Here is a 14,830-nt window from a genome sequence, read left to right on the forward strand (position 1 = left end):
TTCTAAACCTGGAGGAAAATCGGGGTTACTCATACAGGATACCCAGCATCTCTCAGGTTTACATAATTAGCACTTCAATTCCTGTCGCACATGATGAGCACTTTTAAAAATGATTCAACCTTTTAAAATACCTGCACTCAACATTTATTTAACTAGTCTAAGCTCGAGGGGATATGCAAAGGACACCCACCTGTTTGTGGGTTTAAATAACTGGAAAGATTAACAAGGGTGACATGGTAGAGGGTGGTGTTATTCTGGAGAAAGAAGTTTAGGGCTTTTTTTGTTTTAAAAAAATTTACTCGTATTTTGTAAACTTTTTTTGAAGTGTGACCTACTTACAAAAAAGTGTAAAAACCGTAAGTGTACAACCTAATGAATTTTTACATTTGACCACACCCATGGAACTAGCACCCAGGTCAGGAAACACAATATTACCAAGCACCCCAGAAAGGCCTCCTGTTCCCCTCCAGTAACCACATCCCCAGGTATAACCACTACCCTGACTTCTAACACCATAGATTAGTTTTCTCAGGGTTCTTTTTTAAAGCTAAACTGGGAATAATACAGTCATCTATTAAAGCTTTTCATTTTTCAAAAATCTTAAGACCCACAACACTTCATTTGGCTCCTTTAAATTGCACCTGCCTCCCCTCTCCCTCCCCCATGCCAGATCCTCTGCCTTTTTAGGCAAACAAATCATCTTCCTCAGATTCTCACTATGCAAAGCAAAGAGCTGGCAAAATGGACATCTGTTTCAGCCATTCATTTATGGAGCATTTATCGGTGTCTCCCATGTCCCAGGCACCAGGGTTACAAAGACATTTACAATACTGAGGTCGGTACAGAATTGGGAGAAAGTGGTGGGATGCCTTGGAAGCCCCCAGGAGGGGCACCTAACCCAGCCTGGTGACGAAAAGAAGCTTCCCAGAATAGTGTCTCCAAGGCTGGGCAGGTGCCAACACAGGGGAAAGGGAGGCCAGGCTGGAGGATGGCGAGGGTGCGGAGAAGAGAAGATGGGGGGAGGGAGATTCACGTGCTGAGTCACAGAGATAGGAGGGGCTTGTCCATTTAGGAAACTGCAAACAGTTTCTTCTGTATGAAGAAAGACCACAGCGGTGAGAAGGCTTCTGGGTTAAGACAGTAGCTTGATCAGGTACACCCAACTTTCCCTCCCCACTGCAACCTCATTCAAACTACAGTAAAGTATATTTTTTTAATATACATGAATCCATACAAAGGCGGGGAGAGGTGACAGGAGGAAACATTTTGGAAGCAAGAAATTAGTTGGATGAATGAAAACTGAGCAACCTTAGCCAAGACAAAATCCAAGCCAGCAGGGGGGAATCTGAGAACCAAGTTGGTTTACACTGAGGGCACTAGGGGTTATTACAAGAATTAGACCTTGCACAACCTGTTCCCTCTAGGGTGAGCCCAGCCTGCTTTTCTTGCCTTCCCGTCCCTGAGCTGGCCTCAGGTCTGCACTTTGCCCCGAAGTCTCCCTCTCTCTGGAATAACTCACTACTCCAGTGTGGACACCTGGGTTCTTTAGAGGCCTCCTTCACACAGTGTGTGAAGGGCTTTGAATGCTCCCTCTGCCCCTATGGACCCAGGGTGTGCTCTCTTGCCTTAAACAAAAGCCACCTTGCTCCCTGAGGGGAGAGGAAGCTAAGCCTCCAGGACAGAGCCCCCCAGTGCAGTGGCTTAACTAAGATAAATATTGGCTCTCACTTACGTAACAGCCTTAGGGTGAGTGGGCCTGGCTGACAGCCTGGCCATCCGGAGTCCCATCCCCAGGTTCCTTCCATCTTGTAGCTCTGCCTTCCCACAGGGTGTTGTTCTCATCTGCCTGTTCAAGGCGGGGTTCCCGCCGTGTCTGATTTCACATCCCTGCAGGAATGGGGAAAGAAAGGGTGGGAAGGAAAAACAATCTCCTTTTAAGCAAATAATGTAGAAGCTGCTCACACCTTTTTTGTCACATCCCACTGGGCAGAATTGAGTCAGAGGGCCACATCTTGGCCATAGGGGAGGCTGGGGATGTTTTCTTTAGCAGGGTGACCATCTGCCCAGGTGAACTCTTATTACTGTGAAAGAAGTGGAAAAGAGATTTGGGGGGAAATCCAGGAGTCCATCACAGACTGGCTGTCACCTAAATCCTAGAGGATAATCCCTCATTTCAGACAAAATATCTGGTCTACCCAAACCTAAATTTTCTCAAAAAGTATAGAAATGGCATCATCTGGTGTAGCCGATGCTGTAATCACTCTGCCCATGTCCTTAGCCCTCCAGGGCACATTACCCTGCCTTCCAACTATCAGTTCCCGAAAATCTTTACCCAGGACTTCTTGTGGCCACCAGAGCCTGCTAGGCACACCTGGCAGGCCTGATGTGCTAGAGAGTGAGCACCCTTCCCCTGAGCCCAGGTCCGTTCAGTTCACCTCAGCCAATGCTGGTGCAGGCTCCCCTGTTCCAGGCTCCATGCTAGATCCCAGGGATGCAGAGAGATCCTGAGCTCCAGCAGCACACGAGAGATGCCAGATGCAGTCCTGACTGCTTTCCCTGCATCCCTCGTTTAATTCTCATGGCCGCCCTTTGAGGTTGGTCCTCTTCTTTGCTCCATTTTACAGATGAGAAAACGGAGGTTTAGGAAGCATAAATACCTGCCCAAATCCCCAGCCTGTAATTAGCAGAGATGTTTGACTCCAAGACTGCTGCATCTGATGAGAGAGGCTCCCTGGCCCGAAAGCAGGGCAGGTAGGGGAGTAACTCACAATCCATGTTGAACACAGCAGAAAAAAAACCATGTAAAACTGAGGGGGGAGGGTATAGCTTAGTGGTAAAGTGCCTGCTTAACATGCACGAGGCCCTGGGTTCAATCTCCAGTACCTCTGCTTAAAAAAAAAAACAAATAAAGGGGGAGGGTATAGCTCAAGCAGTAGAGCACATGCTTAGCGTGCAGTACCTCCACTGAAAAACCAAATAAATCTAATACCTCCACCCTGAAAAAAAGAAAACCTAAAATTACCTCCCCCATTAAAAAAACTTTTTTGTTGGTTTTTTGGGGGGAGAGGGGAAAGGTAATTAGGTTTACTTATTTATTTATTTTTCTAGAGGAGGTACTGGAGATTGAACCCAGGACCTTGTGGATGCTGAGAAAGCACTCTACCACTTGAGCTATACCCTCCCCCAAGGAAATTTTTTTTAAAAAAAGAAGTATGTAAAACTAGGCAGGGGCTGGTCTCTTTCACCTTCTTGCTGGAGAGAAGGTGAAAACCTAAAGAACCAGCTCACCATCCCCAGAATGGCTTGTTTGGTTACCGCGGGGGGGAATGTAGTTCTGGATTTTTAAGCCACCATTATTTTGAATCTTTTTACAACAATCAAACTCTTTTAACTCGGTACTTTCCAATGCTTTTCACATCATGGGACGTGTAGAAAATGGCAGTATTTATATGGCATATCAGGGTGTACTCAAGATTTGGAAATGTCTATATAGGACTAGGTGAAAGTGCTAATTACATTTTCTGTATAGTACCTAATTATGAAAAGAAATAAAATATGAAGTATTTAATAAAATGGTAAGTATTGAATTAGAATAAAACTTACAAATAATATCTTTTCAAATTTTTGATAAGAAATCCACTTGCTTCCAAGAACTGTAAAAATTTTATGTATTTATTTATTTATTTATTTATTATTTATTTATATTTTGAGGAGGGGAGGTAATTAAGTTTACTTAGTTATTATTTTTAGTGGCGGTACCAGGGACTGAACCCAGGACTTTGTGCTTGCTAAGCATGCACTCTACCATTGAGCTATACCCTCCTCCCCTCTGAGAATGTTTTATACTATATTTGAAATGGTCACAAAATTTCTGTTGTGTTCTCCCAGTTATGGTCTCTTCAAGTTCATGATCATCACCATTGACAAGAAACATTCACAAATAGGTTCTGTGAATGGCAGCAAGAGCTATCATTCCCCCCCACCACTTGTCAGAAACTCTTTGCTTGTTCTTAATAGAATTAGGACCCTTTGAATTTTACCTTAATGATGCAATTGTTCTCTAAAGTGGCTCTGTTTTTTCTTCCATTGACAAATGTAATGTTGAAATGTCTCGTAATAACATAAAGGTCTTCAGAATACAAAAGTACTTTGTTCAAGTCAAGTACTTTAAAATTATGATGAAAATTTCTTCCAACACACAAAGACACCACTCTACCTTTGGAATCATTTTTCTCTCGGATTCAAATAATAACCCCAACTTCGTTCCCTGGTAATTTCACTTCACCAAAGGTACATGTTTTCCCTTTGAATCCGTAAATGTCTTCAGCACATATTAATACTGTGTGAAAAGACCTGGAGACCACCCTCAGGCTCAGGGATTTGCTAGAAGGACCCACAGAAAGGATACAGATTAAAGTCAGTTAAGGGAAAATACACCTGGATGAAGAAGTCCAGGAGTAACAGGCACAAGTTTCTAGTTGTCCTCCAGTGGAGTCACACAGAAAGCACATAGTTCTCCCAGAAATGATGTATGAAAACACGGGCAGGGCATTGACAACCAGGGAAGCTCACCAGCCTCAGTCACACAACCGACCTTAGCTACACAGTCTCGGCGCCTAGAGGTCATACTGATGCAGCAAGTTCCAAGACCTCAGGCTTACAAAAACGTGCTCACCAGGTGGATCAGGTAGGACATTCCAAAGGTTCAGAGACCATCTTCCAGGAGCAAGTCAAAGGCTAGTCCCGAAGACCTTTGCAATGTGCAAGTTTGGGCAACCCAGGCCTGCTGAGTTAACTCAGGACTGCACGAATACACTTTCATCTGATTCTTATCATTTTCTATCAAGTTCATTCAGAGACTCAAAAATATCAATGGAGTCTGTTAGATTTTGGAGCCCATGACTATCCTTCAAAAAAAAAATTGCAAAGCAAGACTGGTTCACAATTTTTACATCTCATTTTTAATCTTTTTTAAGCTCACAAACTCTCAACAAAATTCTTCTTTGGAGGGTCAACCCATTTCTGTATGAAACAGCACACGTGGTTTCATTGTCCTATTTCTTCCCATAAGGCTGAAAGCATCCAGGGCTGAGAGCCTGGGGCTTTAATTCACCATTTTGATCATATCATTGCTTGTGGAATTCAGATCTTCAGGTAATCTTTATGTAAGATAGCTTCTGTGAGGGAAAAAGAGTGCTGCCAAAATCTCAGGATTTGGGGAATGAACTTGGGAAGTGAAGCTTTGTTGTCGCAGCCACCCCCAGAGACCACACACTCACCCACTGTTGTCACAAAGCTTAGTCAATTCATGATGCTCATTTACCTCTGACTACTTCCTCCTGATTGAGTTCTGAGAATTCTGCTGCTGCTTCTAATTGACAATTGTTATTGATGCCTGTAGATTCGTCACTCTCCAATGAAAAATTTTTAGAGCTCCTAAATTAGCTTTGCATCCACAGGATTGTTTGGAAGTGGCAACTTCTCCATTTGCTCCTTCAGCCCCAAACTTAGTGCTGCTCACTTTCAGGAGGGCTGGTAAAATAAGTGATTCTGCAAATGGGTAAGGTATTTGGCTTGGATTGTTAAATTTAGGCTATTAACTTGCCACCAATTTCTTGTGCTTTGCCCGAAAGTGTTGTAACAGAGCTTCTAAAAGGACTTTGTTTCTTGCTTTGCAATGAGGGACATTTACCAAAGATCAAATCTTCCTGCAGTAGCTGGATGGTTTGCAGTTAGGTGTAGGCAGAGGTGAGGTCTTTCTGCTCCACCAACCTTAACATGAAGCTTTTATTCTCACCTTTGACCTCGTGATTGTAAGATGGCTGCTTTAGCTCCAGCCTCAGGTTCACATTCCAGGCAAGAAGAAGAGCAGCAAGGAGGAAGAAGTGGTGCCTCCATCAGGAAATCAATGCTTTCTCAAAAAGCCCCTAGAACACTTTTACTTACATCTCAAGTGTGTAGAACTGGCCATCCCAGATGCAAGGAAGGCTGGGAAATGTAGTTTTTTAGCTTGGTACATTGCTTCCTTGGGCAAAATCTGATATTGGTTTACCTAATCTGGCCTCAGTTGACTCTCAGATCTCATCTCATAATTCCTCTCCTTGACTTCTGTTTTTCAACCCTATTGATTATAGCAAATAGTGTTATTGCTCCAACCAGACTCCTTCAGATCCCTCTTTTACCTCATTGTGTGTGTGGTTCCCAGCTTTGGAAGGCTTTTGCTTCCAACACCCAGTACCCATGGCTCTTCTGGGGAGTAAGGCTGCCTTCAAGCTACTAAAGTCCCCCTTTACCCACAGGAAGTGTCTAAGCAGTCACACCAAGGAGGTGTGACTAAACCAGGAATTGATGGGAATATGAAAGTCTCAGTTGCCTTAGGTTGGGACAAATTCTAAGGCATAATTCATGTGCCAGAGCTTCCTGTGGGATCAGGCTGAGTCTGATCTGCCCAAAGTCAAAGCTTTGCTTGGCCTCCTCTTCCCTGCCCTGCTCCACCCACCCATCCCCACCTCCACCCCACCCCCACTCACAACACCCTTACAGGTTACTTCCCACCCCCACCCCTAAGGGAGCACTTAATAAATCACTTGCACATGAACTCTCATCTCAGAGTCTGCTTCTGGATTTCTTGACTTGAGACATTGGCCTTCTTGCTTTTCCTAGAATAAGATAAGCCTGTTCCTACCACAGGGCCTTTGCACACCATCAGGAAAGCATGTATCTACCAGATACATGCATGGTCCAGATCTTCGCTTTGCTCAGGTCTTTGCTCAAATATCACCTCATCGGTGAGAATTTCCTGAACCAAACTGCCTAAAATAGACCCCCTCCATTAATTTCTATCCCTGCTAAATTTTCTTTAAATTTCATTTATCACTGCTTTAACAGAATATATTTTATTTTTATAGAATCCGTTAGCATTTATTGAGAGACATCAAATCTGAGTCGGGAGCCCCCAAATTGCTCATGGTCTCAAGGAGGACCCAGACCCCACATACTTGTACTTACATGTACTGTGAAGTCTCTGTAGTGGTCGATGCACAGGGTGATACAGGCAATCACTTCTGCCTGGGAGAGTCCAGGAAGGCTTCGTGGAAAAAGCCACATTTGACATTAAAGAAAGAGTACGTTTATCAGGGGGAGAAGGTAGTTTTCAGCCCTATTGGGTGGGACAGCATGTGAGAGGGCATAAAATCATGGCCTGTCTGTGTGGATAAAACAAAGCTCTCCAGAGAGCAGAAGTTTACTAGGGACAAGGGATTAGGGGGGCAAGGACCTTGAGTGTTTAGCTTTGTCCAGAAGGCAGTGGAGAGTCATAGGTGGGATTTAGCCTGAGGGAGAGACAAAGAGGAATATGAGCTGAGCGGGATTATGGCACATTTCCTCTGGTGGTGACATGGACGAGGTCAAGAGGGGGAAACCCATCCCTTCTGTCACCCCTCCACTCACAGCTCCAGGTGCAGAGCTGAGCCGTTGGCAGCAGAGGGCGCTATGACCTAGGACACGGGCTTCCTGTCTTCCCTGCCACCTTCCTGGGCACCGCACCTCCATCCCTGAGAGACCAGTCACACTTCCAGCTGGGTCACCAGCATGCTATCTGGCTGTCTGCACACAAAGCCTTGGGAAATCTTTTATGTTGCCTCTTGTTATTTGATTTCTCTTTTAGATGGAGGTGCTGCTGGAGGTACAGTGGGGAATAAACTTCATGTCTTCAGAGTGTGTGGTCTAAACCAGAGGTTCTCAAAGAGTGATCCCTGAGGCCAATGGCATCAACAATTACTGTGGCCGTGTGAGAAATACAGATTCTCAGGGCCCGCTCCAGACATACTGAATAAGACCCTCTGGCCCAGCCATCTCTGTTTTCGTGAGCCCTTAGTTTGATTCTGATGCAAAAAGAATCACTGGTCTCAGTACTAAGTACAGCACAAGGTAGTAGGTGCCCTCGAAGGAGTGAGTCCAGCGTGAGGCAGAAGGGCCCCCATTCAGATGAGCGAGGGCCATGAGAGGCTTCCTGGAGGAGGTGTCTTCCGAGTCATTGACCAGGCAGGGGAGGGGAGAGATAGGCATTCCAAGCAGAAAGAACAATTGGTCCAAGACCCATAGGAGGATGAGCTTAGTCTCTTAATAGACCCAGCCGGATGGAGACTTACACAGAGCAGCTCGATCTTTGCCCCCTCGTGTATACACCTGACTTCTCTTTGGGGGTCTCATCTTTTGAAAGATGTTGTCCCCCAAACTGCTGTAAATAATAATTCATTCATTTTCTATTTATTAATATCTACAGCACCAATCAGACTTTCTGATTAACATGAGATGTTCACATTTACTACACTGAATTAATAATGATAGTGACAACCTGTGGCCGAGAGCTGACTCCAGACCAGGCTCAGTGCCACGCTCTTTACCTGTGCTGGCTCACTTAGTCGCCACCACACGCCTCTGTGTGGGGGTACTGTTATCACCCCCATTTCACCGAAGAGGAAACTAACACAAGAGAGGCTAGTCACTTGGCCAAAGGCCCAGCTGGATATGATCTAGTCTGGGTCAGCCCTCCTCCTGGGTCAGAGTGGGCTCTATCAAATGCTTTCCTGTTTCGTGAGAGTGATGGAGTTCCAGCCCCTGAGAAAGATGCCTGGCCCGTCAGCATGTACAGCTTATCCTGGGCAAAGGCACAATTCCTGTTACGCATTTGGAAGTGCTAAAATAGCTCATGGTACCCATTTCTATCTTGAGAGTTCCCTAGGGTTCTGGGACTCCAGGTCAGAATCACTGAACTCCCCAATATTCTCTGTCTCCCAACACCCACTACATAGACAAGAATATGAAAGCCCAAGGAGGAGCAGCGGAGGCAGCCTTCAAGGACCCCCTAAAAGCATTCCCTGATATCATGAACCTGGAAGAAAGCTTGCTGGTCCATAGGTCCTTATCTATCCCCACTCCCTCCTTCCTCCTCTCTCTGCTGCCCTCCTTTGCTTCCTTCCTTCTCAAGCATTTACTGAGTACCCACTCTGTGCCAGGCCCTGGGTACCAGGGATACAGAGGCAAATAAGTCCTTCATGCCAGCCTTTCAGTTTCTGGTGGGTGCGTGGCTGCTACATGCCTTTATTAAAACTGCCATCGCAAAGGCGTTTGTCAGCAGCAGCAACACCAGCCATATCCTCGCCCACTGGCTTTGCAGGAGAGAATATAGTATAGCCTGTCCCACCTCCCACTCCATCCCTGCCCACCTCTCTGCCTTCTGTTCCTAAGACAGGCAAGCTCCGTGCCTCGTTAGCCCTACCTGAGATGTAGAGGGGGTGCTGGTCGCCTCCTCCCTTTCCTGAAAGGGACCACTTGGTAAACTGACTTGCTGTATCTATCCTTCTATCCTTCCTCCTTCCTGCCCTCCTACCATAGATGGCTCACTGCTCATCCCTTTTCTCACTTCCTTAGGTCAGTTTTATAGCCAGGCTTCACCATCTGCCTGGTGGGCGAGTTCTCTTGGTCTATGTTTGTGTCAATAAATTAGGTCAAGTAACATTTTTTGTGCCGGCTGCTAGGAATACAGACAACAGTTGGACCTGGTGTCTGCCCTGGGGGAGCTCACAGTCTGGGGCAGGAAGAGGAGGTTGCTATGACCACATTGTCAAAGGGCAACTGAACGAGGCCGCTTAATTGCTAAGGGCTGACCTGGACTGCACTTGGGATGTATTTTTTACGCCCCAGAGAGTACTGGCCAAACACAAGTGGCCTCTCTGGCTCTCTCAGGAAAGAGGGCAGTCCTTGTAAAACTCTACCTGCAAAAGGAAGCCAGGATTCTTTGGGGGAGACTCTACTAGCCAGGGGAGAGAAACGAGATCTGCAGAAAACCCTACTTTAAAAAAATTTTTTTTTACATTGTTTTATTGAGGTATAGTCATTTCACAATGTTGTGTCAAATTCCAGTGTAGAGCACAATTTTTCAGTTATACATGAACATACATATATTCATTATCACATTTATTTTTTGCTGTGAGCTACCACAAGATCTTGTATATATTTCCCTGTGCTATACAGTATATTCTTGTTTATCTATTGTTTTGAAATCCCAGTCTGTCCCTTCCCACCATCTGCCCCCTGGGCAACCACAAGTTTGTATTCTGTGTCTATGAGTCTGAGAAAACCCTATTTTTGATCAGGCTGGGGTTTTTCTAGTAACCAACTCACAGACACCGATATGTAAGCCAAATGTCAATTGAAATCCTTTTAATAAAAATGATTTTTAATATGGCTACAAAAGTATCACGTGCTCATTGAAAAATTTTTAAGTGATAGAGAAAGAAATGTGAATTTCAACCTTTGCCTTGGTGTGTAAATTTCCAGAAATATCTAACCATATATAAGCACATATATAACTATGTGTGTTAATATGCAAATATATATGGAGAGACTGAAAGAGATTTATGTTAAAAAACATAACTAAGGGGGGAAGGTATAGCTCAGTGGTACAGTGCATGCTTAGCATGCACGAGGTCCTGGGTTCAATCCCCAGTACTTCCATCAATAATAATATATTATATTATTAATAAATAATAAGTAAACAAATTTAATAAATAAATAAATAAACCTAATTAACTCACCCAAAACAAAATTAAAAAATTAAAACTGAATGAATGAATGAATAAATAAATAAATCTAACTACCTCCCCCTCACCAAAAATTTTTTTAAATAAATAAAAATATAATGATATATTTAAATATATATTAATGACATATAAATATACATTTTAATGACATGTATGAAATATATACGTTGTAAGTTGTTTATATAATAATAATATATGTAGATAATAATATATACTATTCAACTTGTTTTTTTTTACAAAATAGAACACTAACTTGTGGGCATCTTGCCACGTTGGCAGGTATAGATAAACGTTTCTCATTCTTTATCAGCTGTGTAGTATGGAAGTACCCTGAATTCCTCAATCCTCTGCTGATCCCCATGTATTTCCAGTCTTTTGTGACTACAAACAATGTAGTAAAAGAACTTCCTGGATGCTTATTTTTGCTAAATTTTGCCAGTGTTTCTATGAAAGGAATTCTTAAAGGCAGAATTGACTGAATCAAAGGACATGTAAATAAAGTCTTGATAGGAACTGATGAATTCCTTTCCAAAAATAATGGACCAATTTGCACTTGCCCAGCAGTGATGAGAGGGCCTGTGGAGACTTCACCCCAACACCAAGTTCCTTTTAATTTTTTGCTGACCTAGTACATGAAAAATATTCTCACGTTGTTTTCACTTGGATCAGTTTTTCTGTGAAGTCAAGAATCTCTTCATGTGTTCATTGGCCATTTGAATGTCACTTTCTGTAAAATGTGTTTTCCCATGTTATCAGCTTATTTTTCTTACTCGTCTTTTTCTCTTTGACTTTTCTTTATATTTTGTTTAAAAAGTTGCTTTGTAAGAGTTCTTTGTATATCAGGATCTGAGCCTTTATCTGTCCTATGCAAAGGAAGTATTTTCTTCCGTTCAACGTCTGTCATTTGCTTTGAGTATTTTTTTCTCTCTATAGAAGTTTAAAAATACTTATTTAGTCAGACCTATCCATTTTTCCCTTGATAATTTCTGGGATTTGTGTCATGATTTAGAAAGATTTTTTTCTACTCCCTGATTAAGAAAACAAACATTCTCTGGTATTTTCTTCTAGAATTTTTATGGTTTTCTTTGTTATCGATACATCTTTAATCCATGGGGAGTTGATTTTAATGTATGCAATGTATGTAAGCACAGCTAGATTTTTTCCAGATGACCCATCAGTTGTCCTAACATGTATTTTCCTTTCATGTATGTGAAATGCCACCTTTATCATATGCCAAATTTCTTTTCTCTTTTTCAGACCTTTCTCTCTGTAAGATTTTACCAAATCTCCTAGTGAGCTGCCCACTTTTCCTCTGGCTGTGTTAATGCCTTTTGAATGAGGTCAAATTGTCTCCTCAAGGTGACTCTGCCTCTCTCTGACCACAGTCATTTATTCGATCAACACAGACTCACTGAGCCCCTGCTCCGTGCCAGGGGCTGTGATGGGATCAGGAGAGGGAATAACACAGAAATGGGACCTGCTTCAGGGCTGATTTTAGCAATTAACCCTCCAGGCCACCATGATTGCCACAATTCCCAAGTTCCAGGGCTGTTTCACTGTCAGCCCAGGGACTCTCCCGGAAGCCATGTTCAGATCTGGTAGTTTTTGGATGCCCCAAGCCACAGCTCAGCCAAGGCTGGTGGTAACGGCGCCAAAAAAAGTTCGATTTTAAATAAACCTGGCTTCCTCTCCACCATTGTTCGAGAGACCCTTATCCAGTTCACTCTGTTCCCATCAGATAAGAAAAATCTAGAGCAGACTGGGTCATTAGGAATGTTGGTGTACAGTGAGCTTTCGGAAATTTTTTTTTGTTTTTTTTTTTTTGAAGGGAGAGGAAGAAAACAGGAGAAAGAAACTGAGAGGACTCAATGATCTACAAATTATCTTTGAATCCTGGCAGTGGAGAAGGCAGCACGGGGTCAAGCTAGTCCTGTGACCTTGAGTGCGTCATTTGACTGCTCTGGGCTTCATCTCCCATTCCGGGTGCACAGACAGGCGCTGTGCCAGGATCGCTCCTCACGAGGCTTTATCTGATCCAAGGGACAGCTTGGTTGGGTAGCAGCACCCCAGGCTTATCCACCGAAACCCAAGATTCAAAAGGGAAATTGACAAGCCTGAAACTGCTGATTTAGAAAGGCAGAGTTAGGATCAATCTGAATTTAATTATGAATCCCTTGTTCCTTCTGCTTCACTACAGATGTCTCAATTTTGCGTAAAAGATTGTCCAACTCCCCTCGGACCCCAGGCAGGGTGCCCTGCTGTGCTACCAGGCACTTCTGAGAAGAGCAGGGAGAAGGGACTTGCCCCCCAGAACTCAGGACTCACTCTAAAGCTACACTATTAAGACAGAGTGATGTTGGCACAAGGACAAAGCAGACTGACCCATGAGAAGACATGGGGAGACCCAAAATCAGACCCACGAGAATGGGACTTGGGTGTAAAGCAGAGGAGACACGTCACAGTGAAGGAAGGAAGTACAATAAATGAGGCTGGAAAAAATTACTTCACATCATAGAAAAAGATCAGCTCTCCATGGGTTAACAACTTAATTTTCAAAACTTCAACTTTAAAACTCTTCATAGAAAATATAGGTAAATATCTTTTAGAGTTTGGGATAGAGAGAGATATCTTAAATAAGGCCCAGAAGGTATTTACTTACAAAATAAAAGACTGACACATTTGACTGTATGAAAATTAAGAACTTATGTTCAACAGAAGACACTGTAAAGAAAGTGGAAAGACAAATTATGAAGCAGGAGGAGAAAAATCTCAATACACATCAGCAGCAAGGATTCACGGGAAGAAAACATTAAGAATGCTTACAAATCAGTAAGAAAGAAAACTTTAAAAAAATAAAAAGAAAAGAAAAGATGGGCCAAAAGTATGAGCAAACTTTTTCAGAGAGGAAGAAACATACAGTCTGTAAGTTTAAAAAGATGCAAAAAATGCAAATCAAAGCCTCAGTGTCCTGTATTCCACTTACAAGAGTTAAAGAGTCTGATAATACCAAGTGTTGAAACGAACTTTTTTTTGTTGTTTTTAGGTAACTAGGTCTATTTATTAATTTTGTTTTTGATGGAGTTACATGGGGATTGAACCCAGGACGTTGTGCATGGCAAGCATGCCCTCTACCACTTGCGCTATATCTTCCCCACCTCAAGTGTTGGAAAAGATGTGGCTCCTGGGTGTCTTTTGCACATTGTCAGCAGGAACAGAAGTCAGTGAAATCATTTTGGAAAAGTCTGGCGTTATCTTCTGAAGCCGAACACCGACACAGCTTATAACCCAGCAGCTTTCCTTGTAGAAGGGCTGTTCACGTGGTAAAACCTGGAGGCCATCTAGGATCAATTGCCATTATTTGCTCACAGTTATTCATTCCCTTTTCACCCTTGCTAGGCCTCCCTGTCTGCCAGGACTCTCCCCCAGCAAGCTGCAGCAGACTGTCAGCCCCACAGGATAAGAACTAGAAATAAATGGTGCTATAAGCCATTGAAATATTGGGGTTGTTCATTCTTATAGGAAAGGCTGAAAAATATGCCTCTGAAATCCCATCAATGAGAGAGTGATGAATCAACTGTGATTTGCTCACCCAGGATGTACAGTAGACAGCAGTCAAAGTGAATGAGCGACAGGGACGTGCCTCGAATATAAATTCATCTTACTCATCTAACAATAAGTAAGAAAAGTAAATCTCAGCAGATTATATACGATAAGATGACCTTTTGTAAAGTTAAAAATGACTAACATTAAAAGTACTTTTAAAGGAATAAATATATTTTATTTAAAATATGTATACATTACAAGAATATATTTCTATTTATTTAGTTGCAGTAAATTATGATATACAAAGGAAAACAAGGACATGATGAGCACAGGATGCGGTTTGATGGGTCCCCCATGTGGGGAGAGGAGGCTGACTTACCCATTAGGCATAGTAGACTCAGCCCACAATACCTGAAAGGCCCATGAAAATGTTTTAATTTCTTTTAAAATCAGAAGCAAAAAAAATGAACTTTTAGGTCAAAGAAGAAGTTTTAATGCATAATATTTATATGTTATTTATACCAATACAGTCATAAAATATACATATGTAAGTGTGTGTGTGTGTGTGTGTAGGAAAAGACATAAAGGCAAAAGTTTCTATGACCTATGAGGGAGGCAGGGGTTGGGATGTGGGGAACTTACAGTTACTTATGGTTACTTGTAGGTTGTAGTCAAGGTACTAG

Source organism: Camelus bactrianus, chromosome 13 (assembly GCF_048773025.1).
Source record: "Camelus bactrianus isolate YW-2024 breed Bactrian camel chromosome 13, ASM4877302v1, whole genome shotgun sequence".
NCBI lineage: Eukaryota > Metazoa > Chordata > Mammalia > Artiodactyla > Camelidae > Camelus > Camelus bactrianus.